The sequence below is a fragment of the Euleptes europaea genome, chromosome 1 (assembly GCF_029931775.1).
Source record: "Euleptes europaea isolate rEulEur1 chromosome 1, rEulEur1.hap1, whole genome shotgun sequence".
NCBI lineage: Eukaryota > Metazoa > Chordata > Lepidosauria > Squamata > Sphaerodactylidae > Euleptes > Euleptes europaea.
Window position 1 is genome coordinate 55,891,349 of NC_079312.1, and position 11,462 is coordinate 55,902,810.

An 11,462-nucleotide genomic window follows, 5' to 3' on the forward strand; every position below is an offset into this window, starting at 1 on the left:
TTGCAGAGGCAATGAAAGCTTGCCCCAGAGAGTTCCTTTGAAGATATTTCTTATCTTTCCTTGCAATATGTGTTCCTTGCAAGCATATCAGGGAAAATCTTTGTTGTTGTAAAAATTTAAAAATCCGTCCCCTTTTCACTTTTTCATTAAGTCCATTCACATTCCACGAGACAACTTAAGTGTCAGAGTAAAGATTTTAAAGTCCACCTACTGCACCTTTTGAAGATTCCTCCTCATCATCTTGGCTGGAGTCTTGGTGGTGTTCCAATGTAGATCCTAACAACTCTTTTTATATTTCCTCATGAACTTCCCAACATCTTCTTTAGTTGTTATGGTAAATTTCACCTCCTTAAAAGTAAAAACTAGGCCTTGTGGTAACAACCACCTGTATTTAATTCCACTCTTTCTCAAAGTTGATGTAAAATCCTTGAACATTGCCCGTTTTGTCATTAGGTGTCTTGGGATGTCTTTTAATAAAATCAGTGGATTGCCTTCCAAAATTATTGGATCTTTATAGTGTTGTTGCATCATCATATCCTTCATCCTGACATCATAAAATGATATCATCACGTCTCTTGCTTTGGCTCTTCTTAAGTTCGGAGGCAAGGGCATCCTGTAAATTCTATTCACAGCATTGTCCAACTCTTGGTCATTTAGGTGGAATATCCCTGCTAATTCTTTTATAAGTGATTCTCTGGTGGCACCACAGTCTTCAGGTAAATTTCGTACACGTAGCTTGGGTTCTCTGACTTTCATGTCCATCATTGCTAATTGGTCTTTCATGGATTCCTCTTGTAACAGCATTTTGTCCATTTGCTTATCATGCATTTCATTTTTTTCTTAACTTCTTTATGCTCTTCAGTCATTTTCTTGAAGGAGGTATCCATTGCCTTCATATCTGTTTGGAGTGTTGTAATCTGGGTCTTCATCTCTTGAACTTCTTTTGTAACACTGTCCATTTTTCCAGCCAGCAGCTTAGTCTGGTGTGTCATCTGCTTTTCCATAAGTTTGGTAAAGGTCTCGGTCTGTTTGGTCAAAAGGTCTTGCATTTTTTTATCCAGTTTGTCTGATGCCATGTCTGTGGTCAGCTTAGCAGTTGCAGGACTATGTAAAGAACCGGAACGTTGCCTTGGTACAGACATGCAAACTAGCAGGGCTTAAGTTAAATATAAATGCTGCTCCAGTCTCATTTAAATCCAGTAGTCCAAATATACCAAGTTCTCCCACCTATTTCGCTCAGTTTATTTTGAAATTAGCTTTCAAAATGCAGTAGAAAACATAATTTTAAAAATCCATGTACCATAGAGTATCAGGACGCTCTAGGTCGGCTTCTAGGACAGGAAGTAGGAAGTACCTGGGACTTTCTATCTCCTCCTCTCCGTGCCCACAGGGGTCGGATGTTTTAATCTGCTACACCGGGAGGAGCATTTTCGATCCATCGGCTTCGCTTTGCAGCCAGAGTTCCTTGTCCACAGCCAGGAGCAGCTAACTCTATGTGATGTCGCAGTTAGTTTCTTTTCCTCTTAATCGCCATTGCAAATAGGTGGGATTTCCTCCTTCTCTCCCAATTTTGCAACCATTTCATTGGAGGTTAGTACATCCATTACAGTACTTTTGTTTAATCTAACTCCAAGTAATGTTTAGTAAAACTTTCTTGCCGCATTTTTATAGGAAAAAAAAAAGATTTTTCCAAATCCAAAGTCCATTAATCAAGTATTAAGGTGGGAGGTCAAGTTCTCAAGTGAATGTTAAGTTCATTAAAAGTAGATAATTCAGTGAAGAGGTTCTTTGTACTCACTAGGATTTCGAAGGTCAAGGCTTTTGTTGCTTTGATCTGTTTATATGATGGTAATGGGTAGGGGAGAGCGAAACCTATGCCAAAGAGATGTCTGCGGCGATGATATCCCCTTAGCCGGCAGCGACAACATCCGGACCTCCAGGAGTCTTAAAAAAGCACTCTCGGAGAGTTCGGGCGTCAAACCTCTCTTGATCGGCAGCAGGAGAGTTCCTGTTATCCTGTCCCACTTTTTAGGGAGCGGGGGGGGGCCTGGGGGGGCCCTTTTCAAGATGTTTCTTGGTTCTCCGTCGGGAGTACCGAGGAGAAGCTGCGTTTTGGCCAAACCAGCCTACCGGAAGTCGAAACTAATCACTCCTATTGTATGAATTCTTTAAATGTACTGGTGTTTCCCCATGTCTTCATTCTAGCCTTATGTCTCAATGGACCCACTGAACTCGCTGGCTTTCTATAATAAAATGTTTTAACTCACAATTACGTCTGGAGTAAAGTTCCTTATGAGAGAAACGCAACGAGGTGCTGGAGTCTTACAGTAGGCTAGAATCCCTCTTCTTTATTATTGTTGTACTAGTAAATAGTTAAGGAGTAGGATGTCCGGACGATCCACTAACCCGTTCTTAATGGATGAAGACCTCCGCCAGAAGTACTGGTATGGGGAGAACCGGGGAGAAGCAACTCCGGGATGGCACCCGGCTGAGTTTGCTAGTTTCCCCGAAACGCCGGAGTGGAGCTCCTTGCCTGCCCAGACCGAGCTGCGAGACAGGATGGGGGGCGACCGATGGCCAGCGATGGCACCCGACGTCGGCAGTTTTCATCGAGGACCGCTTACCGCCCTATACGGAGAGGGAGAGGAGCGGAGCTGAGAATGGCTGACAACCAACCGGTGGGACGACCCCTCGACCATCCATGCTCCGGGTACCCCAGCCCTCGGTACCAGGGAAGAAGAAGCCCTGCTGCATGGACAGAACCAGGCACTGACCCTGCAGAACCGGGATCTTCAGGCGCAACTGCGAGCTCTCCAGAGAGACATGGTGGCAATGTTGGGAGCGGTGAGAGACCTCCAAACGCCCGCCAGTGCAAGATCACCACCACCCATCCCACCCAGGCGACCTGCAGCCCGGGACCTGAAGGTGTCTTTTGACGGGTCCTGCACCCAGCTGCCCCACTTCGTACTCCAGCTGTCCGGCTTCATGAAGGATCAAGGAGAGACTTTCCCTTCAGAAGAAGCCCGGGTCCGGTACGTGATCAGCTTGCTGGAGAAGGAGGTGGTGGAATGGGTGGTGACGGAGACCGAGCCTGGAATCCTGAAATCATTGGGTGCATTTATGTCAGCTTTGCAATGCCGTTTTGAAGATCCTCACAGGGGGGAGAAGGCCAAGATTGCCTTGCGTAGGCTGAGGCAGGGGGCCCGCTCTGTCATGGAATATGCCCAGGAGTTCCAGTCCCTCTCCTGCAAAATCCGAGAGTGGAGCAAAGCCACCAAGGTTCAATACTTCCGCGAAGGACTGCGTTGGGAAGTGTTGGATGGCTGTTTAACCCTGGGAGACCCAGAGACTATTGACGAGTGGATCAGACTGGCGCCCCAGGTGAAGACCCGTAAACAGACGCTCCAGTTCTCTAAGTATCGCTCGACAAAAGAGTCCTCCCAAGCCCCCTTCAAGGGAGCCACCGCGGCGGAACCTCAGGGGGAGGGAAAGAGCCGCAGGGGATTCTCTGACGAGAAAGCGCACCACTTTAAGGAGGGAGCCTGTTTAAAGTGCGGCAAGATGGGCCACTTTGTAGCAAGTTGCCCCAATGGATTCGCCCGGGACCAGAACGCCCCAGGGACATGGATCTACCCCGGCTTGGATCCCGGAGCAGAGGAGTATGGAGGGGACGACCTGGCGACGCGGGGCAGCCACCCAACATGCAGACCTGGCACCTACTTCGTGTGACCACGATCAGCGCTGTTTGTCCAGGGACTCATCGCCGGCAAAAAACAGGGAGAGCCTTCTGTGAAAGTACCGGCATGGAAGGCTACCTCAAATGACTCCAATCCGGTCCCTTTTACTGCCCGTTGTGTTATGGAACCCCTGGGGAGGGGAGCCGATTGCTGTTGTTGCAATCCTGGACTCTGGTTGCTCCCGGACTTTGATAGCTCAGGAGGTGATAGACCGCCTGAAGGTCGGGACTAGAGAACTGGAACAACCCTTACATTTCCATCAAATGGATGGGAGTGAACTGCAGGGGGGTCCCGTCCATTTGTGCTCCCGCAAGGTGTGGTTGGGGGTGGGAGACCACTGGGAACAAATCCACTTTACGGTGGTGCCTAAGGTTTCTTACCCAGTAGTTCTGGGCAGCAACTGGTTGGCGGGGCACAACCCTAGCATCGACTAGAAATTGAGACGGGTGGTGTTTGGAGCTCCCCAATGCAAAAGACATGGCATGGAGAGTTTACCTGGAGGGGAGGGGGGACGCCGCTACGGTTGAGGTGACAATGCTGCCCCCCGAGTATAGAGACTTTGAGGATGTATTCGAGGGGAAGGACTGTGATTTGCTGCCCCCTCACCACACAACGGACTGTGCTATCGAACTGACAAAGGACATTAAGCCGTCCAAAGCCAGGATCTATCCCATGAGCCCACAGGAGAAGGTTGTCCTGCGGGAGTTCCTCGACAAGAACTTAGCCTGGGGATTCATACGGTCGTCCAAGGCTGCATTTTTGTCGCCCTGCTTCTTTGTGAAGAAGGGGACCTTGGATCTCAGATTGTGTGTGGACTATAGGGGACTCAATGCTATTACTGAGACTAATACTTACCCTATTCCCCTCATCTCCGATCTCCTCAGTCAACTCCAGGAAGGCAGGGTGTTCTCTAAACTTGACCTGGAGGAAACCTACTACCGGGTCAGGATAAAGGAGGGGTATGAGGCGAAGATAGCTTTTTCATGTTGTTATGGTTTGTTTGAGTTTATGGTCATGCCGTTCTGGTTGTCTGGAGCTCCGTCATGCTTCATGCAACTAATTAATGAGATTTTACATGATCTACTGTTTAAGGGGGTGATCGTTTACTTCGACGATATCTTAATCTACTCCAGGGACCCAGTGAACACCGGGAGTTAGTGAGGGAAGTCTTGCGCTGCTTACGAGAGCACCATTTGTATGCTAAACATTTGAAGTGTGCTTTCAACCAGAACCAACTGTCTTTTCTCGAGTATGTCGTATCCCCTGAAGGTTTGATCATGGACCCCGAAAAGGTTTGGGCGGTCCGAGAATGGGAACCCCACAGGACTCGCAAGCAGGTCCAGCAGTTCTTGGGGTTCGCTAATTTTTACCGCAATTTCATCCCGGACTTTGCCAAGGTTGCCCTGCCCATTACGGACCTGCTTAAGATAAAAGGCAAGGGGCAGGCAGCTACCACTGCTCATTATCAAGTGCCTTGGGATGATCGTTGCCAGGCGGCATTCGAGGTTCTGAAAGGGCACTTTACTTCCGAACCCGTTCTCACCCACCCTGACTGTTTGCGTCCATTCACCCTCCAGGTGGACGCCTCAGAAAAGGCCATGGGGGGCACGCTCCTTCAGGGGGATGCTCAAGGGGTGCTCCAACCCTGCACCTATTTTTCCAGGAAGTTCTCGGCCCCCGAACTTAACTGGCCCATTGGGGTAAAAGAGGCCATGGCGATCAAGCATGCCCTCACAATCTGGCGCCGGTTCCTGGAGGGGGCAGCTGAACCTTTTGAGGTCTGGACAGACCACCGGAATCTGGAGGCGATTTTGGGGCAGAGGAAGCTGTTGGCCAAACAGCTCCACTGGGCAGACTTCTTCTCCAAGTTCCGCTTTACAATCAAACATGTACCTGGGAGGGAAAATAGTCTGGTGGACAGGCTGTCTCGGATGCCGCAGTATGACTGCAAGGTTGAGTGGCCAATAGGATCCCTCTTTACCCCGGAGCATCTAGGCTTGGTCCCAGGAGGGGGAAGCGCAGGGGTGCTGACCAGAGCCCAAGTCCGGGTGGCGGCGACTCTGCCAGACCTGGTCCCTTCACAGGATGAGGAGGACCTTACCCCCCAATCCCTGGCAGTCCCATGGGATCTTCCCAAAGCGGTACAAGGAAGTTGGGTTGGGGCTCTTCAAGAGGAGCTGGGGAATGAATCCCTCTCCAGGTGGGAGAGGACGAAGGACCTCTTAAGGATAAGACCTATGTTCCCCAGAAACTGCGGCGTGATGTGTTGGAATGGAGCCACAGCTCCTAGACTGGGGGTAGGGCTGTTGATTCGGTTCGGCCCGAACTGAAAATCAGCCAAATTTCCCTTGATTCGGTGGTTTTTAGTTCGGGACGAACCGAACTCAAAAGTGGCGGGCAACCGGGGAGCCGAATTCAGCGAGTTCGGGAGTTCACGAATAAATCCGGCCAATTTGGGGCCGTCAGTAAGCAGCATAACCGTCAGTAAGCAGCATTCTCCTCCCCCGGCCAATCGGTGGCCAAGCTGGGTCTTCTTCTAGCCAATCAGTCAGGATTGAGTACTGGAGGAATCAGCTGATGTGCGGCCCCGCCGGGGAAAGAGAGAGAGAGGGAAATCCTCGTGTGTGTGTGTGCGAGGGTGCTTGTGCACATTCGCTCCTTTCCGTGGCTGCAGGGGGCACATTTTTGGGGGTACAACCCCCAAACTTTCAGGGGATATTCAGATAAGCCTTCTTAAGAGACCACCCGAGTTTTGTAAACATTGGGTCAGGGGGTCCCGAGATATGGGCTCCCCCCTTTTTCTTTCCATGGCTGCAGGGGGCACATTTTTGGGTGTGCCAACCCCAAACTTTCAGCGGAGCATCAGACAAGGCTTCTTAAGAGACCCCCCAAGTTTTGTAAACATTGGGTCAGGGGGTCCCGAGATATGGGCTCCACCCCTTTTGCCTCTCCCCCCTTTTCCATTTCCGTGGCTGCAGGGGGCGCTTTTTTGGGGGTGCAGCCCCCAAACTTTTATCATAGCTTCAGACAGTCCTTCTTAAGAGACCACCCAAGTTTTGTAAAGATGGGTTCAGTGGGGGCAGAAATATCGGCTCCCCCCTTTTCTCTTTCCGTGGCTGCAGGGGGCGCATTTTTGGGTGTGCCGACCCCAAATTTTCAGCGGAGCTTCAGACAAGGCTTCTTAAGAGACCACCCAAGTTTTGTAAACATTGGGTCAGGGGCCCCCGAGATATGGGCTTTCCCCTTTTCCCTATTGGGATGAATGGCTCACCCTCAAGAGATGCATACATATGGATCTCATATTGGATACAAATGGAATCATATTGGATTACCCAGCCTCCCAGCCCCTCCTGATGGAACAGAAGACAGCCACAGTAAGACCCCTTTGGGGGCTTTAATCTGTAATTTTTCTTTTCTGTGTGTGTGTGGGGGGGAAAAGCAGAATCTGTGTGTGTGGGGGGAGGGAGCAGTTTCTGTGGGTGGGGGGGGAAGCCAAAGGGGGCTTTTGCCGGTTCTTCCTGGGGTGTGTGTTCCCCCTCCAGTCTCTCTCTCCCTGGTTTGAGGGGGGGGCTTCATTTTTATGTCTTCAGGTTTTCCCTCATTCATAAGATCAGTTAGGTTATTTTGATGCTTGCTCAAAACTGGTTTTCAAATGGTGACTTAAAGAATGCATCTGCCTGGTCCCAAGTCCAATGCAAAAGGAGAAATTCCACCCCCTTCTCATTATGCATAGCTAGCTGCCTCTGTCCCTTTCCATGGTTTGCAAACTCCCAGGTATCAGGTGTTGCTTTGCACTGTTGCAAAGGTGTTGCATTGCGTGCTTGTGTTGCTTTGCAGTTGTATTGTTTTGCAAAATTCTTCACACCTGCCCCGCCCTTTGCATGTTTGCAAAGGTGTTGCTTTGCAGTTGTGTTGCATTGCAAAGTTCTTAGCACCTGCCCCACCCTTGCTCTCATCAGCTGTTTGTCGGGGCTGGGAGCTTTGTGCATGGGCGGCAAGCTCTGCTCAGAGATGCACATTAAAGGTGGGGGGACCCCTTTCGGGGCCCATATCTCAGCCCCCCCCCTGACCCAATCTTTACAAAACTTGGGGGATCTGGCAAGAAGGGTCCTTTGAAGCTCCTCTGAAAGTTTGGGACCTCTACCCCCAAAAATGCCCCCCCAGAGCCACAGAAAGGCGCGGTTGTGTTTTTAATGGCTTTATTCGGCTGAATTTTTTTCCCGAACTTTGAATTTCCGCCGAATTGCATGGACCCGAAGCGGGGGAGTTCGGACTTCAGCATATCCCGAATCTAAACGGGCCAAATTCAGCCGAATCCGAACTATACCGAATTTTTTTTAATTCAACAGCCCTAACGGGGGGCCATTTTGGGTTCGTAAAGACTTTGCACCTGGTGAGACGACGTTTCTGGTGGCCGGGGATGCGCCAGGACATTGATAAATGTATCAAATCTTGCCCGGTGTGTGCTACTAATAAACGCCTGATGGGGAACTCCCCCAGATTGTTAAAACCCCTAGAGACTCCGGGGGCGCCCTGGCAGGTGATCGGAATGGACTTCATCACTGACCTCACGCTTAGTCAGGGGAAGTCGGTTCTTTGGGTAGTCACGGACCTCTTCTCTAAGCAAGTCCACTTCATACCATGCGAGGGGATGCCCTCTGCCCACAAGTTGGCTCGCCTGTTTGTTCACCAGATCTTCCGTCTACATGGGTTTCCACAGAAGGTCATTGCCATAAGATATAGTGATGATCTATGGCTTATATGGATTTAAGTAGGGGGTTGACAGATTTATGGAGGACAGACTTACCATTGGCCTCTGATTGTTAAACTCAAATGCTGGGAAGCAGTCAGCAGGTGAGGGCTGTTGACTGTAGGCTTTGCTTACAGGCTTCCCTGTGGCATCTGCCCACAGTTGAAAACAGGGTTCTGGACTAGACGGACCATTGGACTCAGCAAGTATTGCTACTTTTATGTTCTCATTTACTTATATCAAAAGCTTTAAACAATTTGACATGTCTGGCACTATCATTGGGAGTACAAAGGAGCCTGGCGGTCTCTATGTATTATGTGCCCCCGCTGATATGAATTAGACCTTCTGTGTCATCACCCCGAGTTACAGGGTGGGTCTGTATATTTAATGCATGGATCTGTAACTCCCAGATTGTTGTTCTGCTCTGCCTGCCAGCCGATGTCAAGTTACAGCATCTCTCTCACTCTCGAGGGTAGCAAAGCCAAAGGAATGTCCGGAAGTGAAGTCGAACAGTCAGTCCTCAGGGAAACCATAGAAGTTGCAGAATCATTAGCCAGTCCAGGGGTCAAGGTTCACAGAATCAATCAGGCAAGGTGTCAGCAAGTCCAGCATCTATCAAACGTGTTGTGTCCATGGCCAACAGCTACTGTCCGGAGGCTTTATAGCCATGCACTGGGGTGTGCCACCTGCCTCTCAAGAACAGTCCTGCAAACACTCATCTCCGCTGTCTCTTTACATCTGCAGCTGACACTGAACAGCCAGGCATGCACTACACCTTTAGGTCTGCAGTTCTGATCTCAGTCATCTTTGGCAGGATTCCAAGGGTGCTGGTGATCCTGGGGCTGGGCTACTGCCTAAGGTTCAGGGGGTGGAGGTGCCTCTGAGCTGACTGTGGGCTGCACCTCCAGGAGTGCCTGCACTTGGTCTCTCTGCTGGTTGTCTGTTGTCAGCTGTGGGTTTGCTGTACAGGGTCCCCCCTCCTCTGCGGAGTCCTCACTGTCACTGAGCTCAGGCTGGGCCAAGACAATGTGCAGCCACTCACGATGCACTACACAACAGTGGGGACATAAAATAAAATCCCTAGCCCATTTCATATGCAGCCTAGACCTTCTTTACCACCACTCTTCTGATGAGCAACACAAAGCAAGGATGGACAGCAAGGAATGGTTTATAAAATGAGATGAGTTAGGAGACCACTAACTCCAACATGCTTCCAACAATAACACTGATGATGCCATCAAGACTACACGATAGCCTAGAAGCCTCTGAATTTTCCCCAGATCCTTAAACTGGAATTTATGGAGGTGTCCATCCATTCTGACCATTTTTTTTAGAAGTGCTACAGAAGGATTAACATGCTTGTGAAACTATCTGTATTTTGTGTGTGTAAAATGACAGACTGTTCTGGTGAGTCTGGCTTTATGAGTACCATAGATTAATATGAATCCATCCTATCAGTAGGTTACCTTGGAGAATTTATATTATGCATACGTATATACTTAGAGACCATGTCTTTACATTGATTAAAAAGAAAGCTCTCAGCAAAGGCAAAGAAGCGTCTTACACTTGAGAACTTCATAGTGCAGGGATTGTCATAGTTCAGTGGAGAAACCCTTCCTAGACCAAGATAAAAATGGTTTAAGCCTCCTAAAATTAATTAATATTAATTGTCAGGAAAAGACTGCTCTACTGCTTTCCATGAGTTGGATCCGGATGAAATTTTCTGCTAATAGAAAAGTAATTGACACCAATGCCCCTTTCCTGCTACAGACTTTCAGTTTGCCTCCCATGTATTCCTAAGGATCCCCTGCCCCCCAGGAGAAGCATTTTGGGAATATCAGTGGGCTGCAGTGGAAGGAAAGAGGCAGGAAAGCCCTATGCCACTGATAGAAGTGTCTTGCACGAATGGAAAGTTGAATCAATCTACCCCAATGTCTCCATCCAATAAAAATTAAATACTTATATTAAATGGATGTGGATGCATCTCCTCTTATGAGCGGTGGGAATGGTGAGGACATAGAAAGCTATGTGACAAACAGACAAAATCTTAAATATATAATTCAGCGTTTAGGAAGGACTGGGGGCGGGAAGGCAGCATGGTATAGCTTAGTCTTGTAAGATCTTGGAAGCTAAGCAGGGTCAGCTCTGATTAGTATTTGGATGAGAGACCATCAAGGAATACCAGGGTTGGAAGGCACTGGCAAACCACCTCTCTCTTGGCCTTGAAAACCCCCAAAGGGGTTGCCATAAGTCAGCTGTGACTTGACAGCACTTTGCACATACACAGGAAGGGCTGTCTCACTTGTTGACGCTCCTGGCTCCCATGCGTTGTACTTGGGGATCTGAATCATGCACAGCAGTACTTAGAGAGGACACCCTTTGATGTTTGTATGAATTGTAGCTAAAGATCAACCAAGTGGTCAGATTTTGCCCTGAGAAAAGTCTCTATAGGAGGACAGAAATACTCTCTCCCTCACCATTTTGAATTTAAAAGCCCCAGTCATGTATTCAAAATTTTGGAGTGCATTCTCTCTAATGGAGAATTTCCAAAAATGCAGTAGGCAGGCATCCAATAACATCTGTAAAGAGTATCATGATGAGAGATTGTGGTTGCAATCCTAAAAACAATTTCCTGGGGTAAAGCCTCGTTGAATAAAATGGGACTTACTTCTGAGTAGGCCAGTTTAAAATAGCTCTCAAAGCAGACAAAACGATGTTCTTCTATATTGCTACAGTCTTTTAATGCGACAATGCAGTAAGAACAGGTGATAGCTATACTCATCAATGTTGTGAATTACAATCATAGTCCATTATAATGGTGCCCTCTTGAACAGTTCTGTTTTACTATAGTTCTAATCTCTGTTCATACAGTTCTAATCTCTAAGCATGCTTAGACTTGAGTTAAATAAGAGATCAGGAAGTCAGAACTGCTGGAATTGATCTAGATTAGGGATTTGCAGCTCAATTTTTTTTTG